Source organism: Abramis brama (assembly GCF_963993115.1).
Source record: "Abramis brama genome assembly, chromosome: 16".
NCBI classification, from domain to species: domain Eukaryota; kingdom Metazoa; phylum Chordata; class Actinopteri; order Cypriniformes; family Leuciscidae; genus Abramis; species Abramis brama.
Window position 1 is genome coordinate 12,824,410 of NC_139978.1, and position 14,056 is coordinate 12,838,465.

A 14,056-nucleotide genomic window follows, 5' to 3' on the forward strand; every position below is an offset into this window, starting at 1 on the left:
CTGGAGTAGGAGGGAGGAGTTGAGCTGGGGGCCAGGAGGAGGTGGGCAGTGACTGGCCACCACTGCCGACTCGCCAACTGGAGGTTGTTGTGGTCCAGGGTCGAAACACCCCGTGAAAGTTGGACGACATCTTCTCCTGGCTGAAAGCTACAGTCATGCACTACAGTCAGTGACTGAGTTAGCCAGCATCAGTATAGATGTATCCAATAGTATATAAATATAATGGAAGTCTATGTCATGTCTGTCACATATGCCAATCAGCAAGCAGGCGCAATGAATATTTACTCCAACAGTGAGAGGGGAACCACATTGCACCAACACCCACTCCACATATTCGGCGAAACTCCCTCAAGGACCTTCCCCGGACAACTGAGCCTTAGTCGGGGTGCTGAGTGTAACATAATTAAAAGTGCACAGGCAGTAGTCCAGGTAGTGGGATCAGGTGAGCCAGAACTAAAAACTCACAGGTATGGTCCTCAAGGGAGCAATTCTCTTGTGAGAGGCAGAGAAGCAGAACTGCTGGTTGATCCATCTCTTTTCTAACTACTCGTCTTGAGGGTTTGGTGTTCTGCACACCTGAGGTGGTAATGCTGTTACACCTCGGTTGTGCATTATTTTTCAATAATTCAACAGCCCAAAGTCAATTATTCCATTTATACTATGTTTACCAGTTACCACACCTCAAAACATTGTTCAGATGATGTATTTCAAGACATTTGTCAGGATTTTGTCTTTAAAATGCTCTTGTGTGTGGCACTAATTTCTTACGCATCTCATCCCAAGCCTGCCGTTACATCATCTGAACAATGTTTTGAGGTGTGGTAACTGGTAAACATAGTATAAATGGAATAATTGACTTTGGCTGTTGAATTATTGAAAAATAATGCATACAGGCTTGAGCTAGAAGTCATTTCTAAGGCAAAGAAGTTATTAATGCAGTTGAGAGAGGGAGAGAGAGAGAGACATTATCAATTTATCAAGCATGTATGAAATACCTGAATCTGTGTGCCTGTCAACAGTGTTCGGCAGCAGCATCTCTACTAATAGCGAAACTGTAAGTTTGTCTGCAATAAGAATAGGGACATTATTACCTCGCTATAGTGAGAAATGTCATGTAGCTTTTAAGTTGCTAATCTATTTTATTGATAAAATCGTCAGAGCAGCACTGACAACACTTTGCTGTGCGAGTGTGTGTCCCTGCTGTATGTGTGTTTGAGTGAGAGAGCTAGAGAAAGACAGTATGTGCTTTCTTTATATAATTAAACGTAATTTTGTGGCAAAAAGCATGGAAATAATTAGTCATTTTTATCCTATTGTTTCCTATATTTATTTGCTTGGTCAGTGTCATAGAGTTTCGTTCTTTTGCTGTTGTAGGCTCACAGATCACTCTAAATTGTAATGTAGACTCCTTAAAGCTACTTTGAAACTATATGTATTGTGAAAAGCGCTATACAAATAAATGTGAAATGTGAATTGAATTATATAGTAAACTGAATTAATAAATGGTTACAGTTATGTAGTTACATTGTACTTACTTAAATAAGTACTGAGTAATATAAATTAACTACATGTACTTACTATAGTTACGATTAGAGTTATGGTTTGTTTTAGGGTTAGTTACTTGTAATTATGCATAATTAACTGTTATAAATATAGTGAGTACATGTAGTAATGCACAGTACCTCACCTTAAAATAGTGTTTTTTTGTCTTTTTGCTTTTCTTTTTTTGCAGACTACCGCTGACTTTGCAAACAAAATATGGAAATCAAACCAACTTTATGCAGCACAGCAGCCTGCAATGCATTCCTTTTGTTCATCATCCAAAACCAAGTTTTTCATGACTTTCTATTAGTGAAATAATCTGAAATTTGGAGGAAACAGACCTGAGGTTTGAATTAAAACAAAAATAATACTTGGCAAGGCCACACACAACTGCACCAGTCTCTTCAATCATTTGGATAAACTGTCTGAGATGTTTGCACAAATCCACTCAAGCACATGCCACATCCAGTGTGGACTGATAAGAGATTTTCTTGGCTTTCCTCTTGCAAGATATAAATCATATTTATTTTCTTGTACTTTCAAATATAATAGGTTGTGCCTCCTAACTGCAGGCAAGTCCAGTGTCATTAAACTTGTGCTGACAATAATAAAGATAATTTTTGCTATGTTTTTTTTCCCACTAATTATTTCCAGATTGTTTGACATGCATAATTGGAAGTGATATCATGACGATTCGTTTGGGCCATGGATTCCTCTGGGTCATCTGCATCTGCGTTCACCACTTAACTCTGTCCGTTTGGAGTCAAAAACACTCAGCTGGCCATTTGAGGAGGCCATCCCTGTGAATCTTTCTATTATGGATGAGGTTCTCAAACATCTGAATTGACAGCCTGTGGCCCTGCAGACCAGAGGGAAGCATCAGTGCACATCTCCTGAGAGTTTTGTAGAGTTGGAAGACAAAAGCCTCTGCTGATGCTTTCCATCTGGCTAAGACTAAAGCTGGACTTCTAAAATGAGGCAAAGTCCGCGCTCTCTGTTTGGGTTTTTTGTTTTTAGGTAATGTTCCAGTTACATTTGATGTTTACATGGTTTCTGGTCTGAAGGCAAATGAAACACCATTTATCTTTCACTATCAGCAATCACCCAAAACAATATATATATACAGTTATTATGTACTGTAGTTCTTATGAACCGATTTATAGCATTGTTTTACAATCGCTCAAAAAAGAGAAGCTATCAACCTTATTTTGAAATTCAGAAGTAAGTTATTTTCTACGGAGCCCCTAAAGGGATATGGTGATGAAAAAAAATTGAGATGGGAGGAGAAATCATGTCAATGTAATTGCGTTCTCTCACAAATGTTTTATTTTCCCCCGAGAAACTTTGCATCCGCTCGCTAAAGTTTGCATTTCCTGAGAAACTTTACAATTGTGAACAGAACTTTTGAGTTCTTTGTGAGCGCATGCAAAGTTTCTCGGGGAAATGCAACATTTTTGCGAGGGAACGCTAAGTTTTCCCTCCCATCCAATATTTTTTCCACCACCGTGTCCCTTTAGAGCAGGGATGGGCAACTTCGGTCCTGGAGGGCCACTGTCCTACAGAGTTTAGCTCCAACCCTGAAAAAAATCACCTGCCTGTAATTTTCTAGTAATCCTGAGGACCTTGATTAGCTTGTTCAGGTGTGTTTGATTAGGGTTGAAGCTAAACTCTGTAGGACAGTGGCCCTCCAGGACCGAAGTTGCCCATCCCTGCTTTAGAGGCTCAGTAATTTTCTGTGAATGTGTGAGACTTCCGGTTTGTTAGCTGCTATAAGTTAATACATAGAAGAATAACAATACAGTTACAGTAAAAAAAATAACTGGAAGCAGTAGTGTCATGTTTAGTGTTTGTTAGTTCATGTTTGCCTGTTAATTTGACCCAGTTTTCCCAGTGTGTCTCTTTTATTCAGTATCCTGTTCACCTGTGCCTTGTTAGTCATGTCAGCTGTGTCTTGTTTCCTTGATTTAGTCCCTGTGTATTTAAGCCCTGTGTTTAGTCCTGTCTAGTTGTCTGTCATCGTCCGTATTATGTGTTGGTTGTTCTGTGCCTGAACTGCTCCTGTCCGTGAGTGTTTTGTTTCATTTTTGAGTTAGTCCAATAAAAGCCTGCTACATTTAGATTTTGCATCCTTCCCTGCTTCAACCTGCATTGTGACCAGGGTTCTAAATTAACACCCGCCAACCCGCCAAATGCGGGTTAAAATTCATTTTGGCGGGTGTTGTTAAAAACTTACTAGCCAGTTTGGCCGGTGATGTATGAGGCATGATACATATAAGGCTCTGTTCCGCTCTGTTCTCGGTCATTTATCCCCCTGGCAGTACTTCCTAAATTTCCCATGAACACTGTGCCGTAATGCTACGTGATGACGTTTCATACGCCCATTGGTTTCGCGCAGTTTGCAGTGAAACCAGCGCGAGAAACCATGGAAACGAACGGACACAGAAAACACAAGAAATAAGACGAACGGAGTTGGTAGTAAAGTAGGTTAATATTAAACGAAATGCGGCGGTGGTTGGGACAGACTTCTGGGGGCGAGAAGAGGAACGAGGCAGGGGATGAGGAGGGTATCGACAGAGAAACTAAGAAAAGAACATTTAATGCCAAATGGTTGACGGGTCGTGAATCCCATACAGAAAAAAAAAAATATTGAAATATATTTTAAAGTGTCAAAAATATATGTGGCATATATTCCAAATACATTGAAATATATTTGCATTGTTGTTCACTTATATTTATCATTTTGAAATATATTCTGAAATATAACTAAAATATATTTATTGGGCCAATTTCGAATATTTGCATATATTCCAAAAATATATTTCAAATATATTGTGAAAACATATTTCAAATATATTTCTTTTGTGTATGGGATGGCTAGTGTTTGATCACAATAATATCGTCATGTATTGTCATGTACGCAAAAGAAAAAAACAAAACAATTTCGTAGTAGGCCTAGGATCTAATCATTTTAAAGTAGAGATTAGGATTAAAACTGCCAAGACAGATCGTATTGCCTTTCTGTGTATATTTTGTTGTATTGTACTTTGTGTTTTTCATGCCAGCAATTCTAATAAAATAATTAAATACATTCAGTGGCACTTATAATTTCTCTTATTTTCACCGGAAAAAAAATTGGCTAGTGGATATTCAGATTGGCTGGTAACTTTAGAAAGTTACCAGCCACATTGGCTGGTGATCAAAAAAGTTAATTTAGAACCCTGATTGTGACACATAGGAAGACACTCTTACATTAAAAATAAGGTGGAAAATAAAGTAAAAACATTTTTTTGTGTAGATTTTATATGTTAATACTAGCTGTTTTTCAAATACAAAGTTCTGTCATGAAACTCTAGATGGTGCAGGCTAATAGGTCCTTTAACTCACCTGTTCATAATCACATCGTTATCTATAGGGCGCAGCTGATTGGTTCCTGCTGTATCAGTAGCCAATGAGCTCGCTGCTCAACCTTCGAATACTTGGGTAGCATTTGCCTTAGCAGTGTGCTTTCAGAAACCGTCCACCTTCCCCAGCTCCACCTGTATAGATCTGCTACGGGTAATTCATGTACGCTATATTGGACAGCAGCAGCATGTTTTACTTGCTCACAGCAGCGTGTCGTGTATGTATTGGCAGAAGTAAATCCAGTACTTGCTTTGCCGCAGCAGCAGCAATAAAAGCAGCAGCAGCGTAGCAGATCTATTCCGCCAAGACAAAACACACAACATTGTCATACCCATTACCATGCCAATCACTCCGAGAGTTTTTATGACAGAACTATTATTATTAATAGTCACCTTTCTACTTTTTTCAGAACTGCAGTTAATTTATGTAATAATTATGAAAATAAGGCAGAATTCAGTTCATGCTGTTGGAATTCTACCCAATTTTAATCCATTTTTCTGCAGCTGAATGTGGAAAAATGATTAGCTACTAGCATTTTTCAGCAGTTTGTTTGATTGAAATTGATAAATACTCCCTTGCATAAGAAAACACTGGCACTGGAAATGCATTAAGCAGTGGAAACTTTTCAAGAGTTGATATATTTGACTAATGAGGTGGAGAGAGAGAGAGAGAAAGAGAAAGAGAAGTAAAAAGTGCTTGTGTAAAATGAAAGGGAAAGCAAAGAAACATCAAAAACTCATTTTGATTGTTCATTATTATTATTATTATTATTGTGCAGCAATGCTCTGGCTGTTCATCTGTGTTAGTATATTCTCTCTTTCGTATTGTTAGTCATTTCACTAATATCTGAGATTGACAGGTATAGTGCCCAGATTCATCAATGGATTTTCTTCAAAATGTTGACAAGTTCAGAGCATAATGGGACATTTGGTTTTGTTAAAAGTTGACCTTTCACTCTCATCTGAGACAATTCTCTCAATTGATTCACAAATTGTCAAGATTGGTACTTGGGTGAGGAAAGCTGGACCAGTTTCAAAGTACCAATAACTTCTGTCCAGACTAATTTGTTTATGCGCCAACCAGGCACCGTTGGCCAGGGTCCAAGAGCAACTCAGACAGTGGAAGATTAATTTATTACTGTTTAGACAGTTGTGAATGTTTCTCTCATTTAATAATAAATAGCCAAAATGAGAAGGAAAAAATGACACTTAATGTAATTATCATCATACTTTGGAATGGGATCCATCTATTAGAACTTTAGTAGCAATACAATTCTCTGTTTGATGCACATTATCTGAATAGAAAATCTGTTTAGTGTGTTGTGAAACATTATGTAACCCTAATCAGTCATTAAAACTAATTGCAGTTATTTGTTCAATGTCATTCTTTCCATACATCACTGGTTGCAGGCTTTTATGATACCGTTGCTTTAAGTGCCAGCTGCTGAAAAGAGAGACAATTAGAATTTTTCCTCTTCAATTTCAACCACACAGCTCAACATTAAGCATGTCGACACTTAGAGCGGTCTTAGGTGGAAAACATAATGCCATGACCTTTTCTGGTTAGGGAAATTAGCTAACAGTTAAGCTATTTTCCTTTATAGCATATATATATATATATATATATATATATATATATATATATATATACATACATACATACACTCACCTAAAGGATTATTAGGAACACCATACTAATACTGTGTTTGACCCCCTTTCGCCTTCAGAACTGCCTTAATTCTACGTGGCATTGATTCAACAAGGTGCTGAAAGCATTGTTTAGAAATGTTGGCCCATATTGATAGGATAGAATCTTGCAGTTGATGGAGATTTGTGGGATGCACATCCAGGGCACAAAGCTCCCGTTCCACCACATCCCAAAGATGCTCTATTGGGTTGAGATCTGGTGACTGTGGGGGCCATTTTAGTACAGTGAACTCATTGTCATGTTCAAGAAACCAATTTGAAATGATTCGAGCTTTGTGACATGGTGCATTATCCTGCTGGAAGTAGCCATCAGAGGATGGGTACATGGTGGTCATAAAGGGATGGACATGGTCAGAAACAATGCTCAGGTAGGCCGTGGCATTTAAACGATGCCCAATTGGCACTAATGGGCCTAAAGTATGCCAAGAAAACATCCCCCACACCATTACACCACCACCAGCAGCCTGCACAGTGGTAACAAGGCATGATGGATCCATGTTCTCATTCTGTTTACGCCAAATTCTGACTCTACCATCTGAATGTCTCAACAGAAATCGAGACTCATCAGACCAGGCATCATTTTTCCAGTCTTCTGCTGTTGTAGTCCATCCGCCTCAAGGTTGTGCGTGTTGTGGCTTCACAAATGCTTTGCTGCATACCTCGGTTATAACGAGTGGTTATTTCAGTCAAAGTTGCTCTTCTATCAGCTTGAATCAGTCGGCCCATTCTCCTCTGACCTCTAGCATCAACAAGGCATTTTCGCCCACAGGACTGCCGCATACTGGATGTTTTTCCCTTTTCACACCATTCTTTGTAAACCCTAGAAATGGTTGTGCGTGAAAATCCCAGTAACTGAGCAGATTGTGAAATACTCAGACCGGCCCGTCTGGTACCAACAACCATGCTACGCTCAAAATTTCCCTAGAAATGGTTGTGCGTGAAAATCCCAGTAACTGAGCAGATTGTGAAATACTCAGACCGGCCCGTCTGGCACCAACAACCATGCCACGCTCAAAATTCAAATGTTGCTCGCTCAAATGTTGCTTGATATATATATATATATATACAGTGAGGAAAATAAGTATTTGAACACCCTGCTATTTTGCAAGTTCTCCCACTTAGAAATCATGGAGGGGTCTGAAATTGTCATCGTAGGTGCATGTCCACTGTGAGAGACAATCTAAAAAAAAATCCAGAAATCACAATGTATGATTTTTTAACTATTTATTTGTATGATACAGCTGCAAATAAGTATTTGAACACCTGAGAAAATCAATGTTAATATTTGGTACAGTAGCCTTTGTTTGCAATTACAGAGGTCAAACGTTTCCTGTAGTTTTTCACCAGGTTTGCCCACACTGCAGGAGGGATTTTGGCCCACTCCTCCACACAGATCTTCTCTAGATCAGTCAGGTTTCTGGGCTGTCGCTGAGAAACACGGAGTTTGAGCTCCCTCCAAAGATTCTCTATTGGGTTTAGGTCTGGAGACTGGCTAGGCCATGCCAGAACCTTGATATGCTTCTTACAGAGCCACTCCTTGGTTATCCTGGCTGTGTGCTTCGGGTCATTGTCATGTTGGAAGACCCAGCCTCGACCCATCTTCAATGCTCTAACTGAGGGAAGGAGGTTGTTCCCCAAAATCTCGCAATACATGGCCCCGGTCATCCTCTCCTTAATACAGTGCAGTCACCCTGTCCCATGTGCAGAAAAACACCCCCAAAGCATGATGCTAACGGTGGTCCCAGCTCTTTTCAGGTCATTGACCAGCTCCTCCCGTGTAGTTCTTGGCTGATTTCTCACCTTTCTTAGGATCATTGAGACCCCACGAGGTGAGATCTTGCATGGAGACCCAGTCCTAGGGAGATTGACAGTCATGTTTAGCTTATTCCATTTTCTAATGATTGCTCCAACAGTGGACCTTTTTTCACCAAGCTGCTTGGCAATTTCCCCGTAGCCCTTTCCAGCCTTGTGGAGGTGTACAATTTTGTCTCTAGTGTCTTTGGACGGCTCTTTGGCCTCGGCCATGTTAGTAGTTGGATTCTTACTGATTGTATGGGGTGGACAGGTGTCTTTATGCAGCTAACGACCTCAAACAGGTGCATCTAATTTAGGATAATAAATGGAGTGGAGGTGGACATTTTAAAGGCAGACTAACAGGTATTTGAGGGTTAGAATTCTAGCTGATAGACAGGTGTTCAAATACTTATTTGCAGCTGTATCATACAAATAAATATTTTAAAAAATCATACATTGTGATTTCTGGATTTTTTTTTTTTAGATTATGTCTCTCACAGTGGACATGCACCTACGATGACAATTTCAGACCCCTCCATGATTTCCAAGTGGGAGAACTTGCAAAATAGCAGGGTGTTCAAATACTTATTTTCCTCACTGTATATATATATATCAAGACTCAGGCAAAATTAATATAATATATATATATATATATATATATATATATAATTTTGCCTGAGTCTTGGTTACTAATCTAATCCTAAACAATAGTTATTATTATATTATATTATATTATATTTGTTAAAATACATTTGTTATTTGTACTTCATTATAAAGCATTTGTTATCAGGACTTTATGATTGCAACTGTTGCAAGGTGAGCATAATAGTAATCATTTTACCTGAATCTTGGTTAATAATCTAATCCTAAACTTTTGTAATATTTTCATAATAATAATAATAATTGTTATTTTTGTTATTTGGCAAGGTACAACTTTAAATCATATTATTTTCCTTATTGGGTTCTGCTTTAAATGCTTGTCTGTATCATAGAAATGTGTGAAACAAATACTTAACAGCTATTTTTTTTTTAAATGTAATTAATGTATAAAATGCTTGGTGCCCTATCACATAACAGTTTTCAAAAACTTTTAATCACTTACTTCGGTTAGGTTTCCATCTCTCATTGACATAATTGACTTAAAAAAGCAATTTCTGCTTTTTGTATTTATTTTGATTTTCACTCATCTTCCACTCAGTCTGGGCAAATCATTCGCTTTTATTTGGCAGTCATACATAAATATCTGCTTCCCTGCCCCTGGCTCACTCAACACTTGGAACACGAATAGCAGAGCAATTATTTCTATCCGGAACATGTTCAAAATGGTCCCCAACACTTCACATATCACGTAGCATCCAGCGGGTGTGATAACAAACAGCTGTAGGCCCAATCTTTGCATCACAGATGAGCATATGTTGTCAGTCAGGATATCAAACATTATATTACTGGAACTATGTTATTAGAAAACAACAACCATTTTAGTCACGATTTTTACCTAAAAACAACAACTTTGTTCTGGCCCTGGTTTTTCTGGTTTAATTTGCAAAGACAAATATAAGTAATCCATTCATAAATTAATTCCCCCATAAAGTGTAAACACTATGGCACTATCAAAACATTCCTCTGTTTGTTTGGACCAATGAAGTGGGTTTGGACGGGACAACTTGTTTGGCTGACCAATGGCAGACAGGGAGTGGTCAAGGACACCTGTTTGAAAACAGCCATTATTATTGCAATTCTGTTTGGCGCATAAATTACCCACTTCACTTTTAATGCTAAATTAATTTTCTTAAAAACATAAAGATTTAGTTAATCATTAAATCATTTCAAATACCTCCTTACCTTACATAAACATTTACATTATATTTATGCATTTGGCAGATCCAAAGAAAATTACATTTTATCACTTGCATGCATTCCCTGGGAATCAGACGCATAGCATTGCTAGTGCCATGTTTTGAGTTACAGGAGCAAAATAAAATATAAGTGAATTAATTCTTTAAAGGTTGTAAATCATGGCCAAGGCAGTTATGTATTAAACCATTATTGAGTCAGCACTGGTCTATATCTGAAGTCCACTGGGATTCTCTGGTTATGTAAGACTTATCATTTGGTTCTTATTAGTTCATGCTTATTAGTTGGATGCACTCATAGCAATGCATTTGCAGTAAAAGCTTTGTTCTTGAATCACACGTGAACCATGTCATTAGAGGATTTCTGCACTCGGATATCTGCTCGTTTCTATGTTTGATTGATAAATGAGGCCCTCTGAAACTTAACATAACTATGAAACTGACCTGGCTGAGAGTAGTTAATGTGGCGTGTAGGGATGCACCAATCAGGATTGATTCCGATTGGCTTTTTTTTTTACAAGCAAATGGGCCGATTTCGATATTGGTTGAATTTTTTATTTTTTTTCTGTTCAAGCAAATTTATTTGTTGTTTCTTTGGTCTATTATAGTGGTTCCTAAACTAGTAGAAAAGAACTAGTATGATTTTTACATAAAAAAAATGGCCATCATTTAGAAATAAAAGTCATTTTTCCTACCCTAATTTTAGCCCTCTGATTTGAAAGTGCTCTTTGAAGGGGTGTGTCTGCTGTGCGACTTCAGTGTAAATGCCCACTGCTGTGATTGGCTAACATCTTTGCATATGAAATAGCTAAGTATTATATGTTTAACTCTCTTGAAATCTTTTAGCAAGTTTTTACTATTACAGCTCTCAAGGTTAACTAATCGTGAAAAGTTTTGATTATAGCATTATATTTAGATCTATAGCATTATATTTAGATTGTGGCATGAAAGGTTGCAGTGATCATGAGCATTGTAGCTGATGCTGAGCGAATTAATGCAGCGATCTCGTCATTGCAATTCAATTTCAGCACACTAACGAATGCTTTCAGCATAACAAACAGTGCAAACACAATGTAAATAAGAGATTTGTTGATTATTACGTACGTTTGGTGTGAATCCAGAACTCATGCTGTTTGATTGACAGCTCCAGCGATTGCAAAGGGAGCGTTATATAACAATGTGAAGTTGACTGTTTAGTCACTGGTTTGATTTACTGACACATGGACAAAGAACATCTGACTGTAGATTAATCATTACATAGCCTATCAGAAATCACTGGTCACAGATCAGGAATAAGAATTAACACAGTTACTTACATGTTGTCGCATTACAGTCGAGTCTATATCATAAAAGTCTGTTTGCAAAGCCTGCGCCGAAATTGCGACTGATTTACTAAAAAATCTGCTGTGAAATGTACCGCATACAAATAAATAATGCTCGACTGAGACTGAGACTGATACTGTGGTAAAATATAACCACATTCCTAACATTAGGATCCTTTAGAAGGTATGTGATTTGTAGTCCATCCTGTAGGCTTGGTGGTGGCTTAAGGAAAATTTTATTTCTCAGTTCATTGCCACTTTAAAATAGCATTTAAACCGAGTGTATATTTCTAACAGGCAAACTGCTGCTTCTAGTGTAAATACAGGAAAATTGTAGTCCTGTAAAATGTCAAGTACACAACATCAAATCAAATTACCTCATCTTTTGCGGTCAGAACTGACTGCATCCACACAAGCAGTGTGCCTATGATAGGTTGCATATTCTACCTTAGCAAATTACTGCCGTTGTCGACAATGTACCTTTATAAAGTGGGGTTTTAGCACTTACTACCATGAAATCAAATATAGACACAGTCTGTGCATAGAGATCAATTTAAGACTGTCTTCGATATGAAAAAATACCCTGTGTGAGTTCTTGTTTTTAATGTTGAGAAATTATACGAGCAAAAATGCAATTTTTCCCGAATATATCCAAACGATTTGGAAATGTGACATTGATTTTATACAACAGTTTAATAAACAAAAAGGTAATATTAAGTGATGTAAGAAATGTGACATTGATTTTATACAACAGTTTAATAAACAAAAAGGTAATATTAAGTGATGTAAGTTTTATATTTCAACACAGTATTGTCAGTGTGTCACAATATATCAGTTGTGTTTGTTAGTTTCGTTTTCGTTTAACAAACAAAAAGGTAATATTAAGTAATGTACATTTTATACATTTTAAACACAGTAGTGTCAGTGTGTCACGATATATCAGTTGTGTTTGTTAGTTTTGTTTTCATGGACTTTTAGTCTTCTTCTTCTTCTTCTTCTTCTTCTTCTTCTTCTTCTTCTTCTTTCGTGTATTCCTGCACCCTTGCTGACACAGTGTTGTTTACTCACACAGCTATGTTTCATTAGTGAATGAATCTGAGGCTTTAAATTAATCGGGAGAGTCAATGATTGAATGACCCATCTGGGCGGGTACTCCAGTTCCCAGTCTCTCATTTTGTCCCCCACCCCAATTGTTATTGGGGTTTTAAGTAAGTATTGGAGCATGGATCTCTTGGGTTTTTCCCTAGCACCTGTTGTCACTGGCTTATAGTGAATGAGGCCGTTGTATAAGTCGCATAGGATGTGCCCAGTGGTGTTGATGCTCAACTCCTGGCTTGGCCGTAAAGTTGTTATGCCTTGCACTGTGCACAGTTCACAGCTCAGTTGTAGCAGGCATTCCCTTAGCATGGCGTAGCTAGTATTAACATTCCCATAGCGATAAACACCATGACACAGCGTTGTGTTCCCTCAAAAGGGAATATGTTGGGGTTGCGTATGTAACACCAGTTCCTGAGAAGGGAATGAGACGCTGTGTCGCGATGCCATGCCTCGGGTATTCCTGCACATCTCCTTCAGAATCAGACATTGAAGCTGATGACTTCTAATGCAGGCACCCTTTTATGCGCACAGGCGCTCCATGTGATGTCATACAATTGCTGTCAGCCAATCATTTGGTGTGTTCCACACCTGCTTCAGACACTGGTCACATGCGTTCCCATAGCGTCAACACCATGACGCAGCATTGAATTCCGTTCACAGGGAACCAGGGTTACATATGTAACCCTAAGATGTTTCATGGCCACAAGTGACCACACAAATATTGATTTATATGTTTACTGTTATTACTGCTTTATTAATCTGTCTCCCTGTGGGTCAAAGAGCCTAGCAGATTTCTCCATATGACTCCAAAAATACTTTATAACGTGTAAATGTATTACATCCACCATACTGCATAATGTTATAAAAGATGAAAAATGTTTCACTTTTAACCATCAATCATGAACACTATCACCTTGTTTTCAGGATGAAGAAAATAATTTTACTGGTTGATTTGGCATCATATACTTCAAAAAAGAATTGTATTAATCCGTGCTTCTGTCTTGTTTTCAAGTAAAAATCTATAAATAATTTTCATTTAAACTGTGCAATTAAGATAATAAGATAATTTACTAGAAAAGTTATATTATTATTATTATTATTATTATATATTAATACAATATTGTCATCAAGGTATCATCAGCTCAGTCACCATCCAACACTACATTTCCCATCATGCCTCCTTCTGGTCACTTGCATGGAATCACCAGGCTCCACCCTCACTCATTCACACCGATCACTGTCACCTGAGTGATCACCACCAGTTGTCACCCATTACCTCAGCACCAGTTAAAAGGACTCTGACTCTGAGTTAAGCGCGTGCACCATGACTATGAAAAGC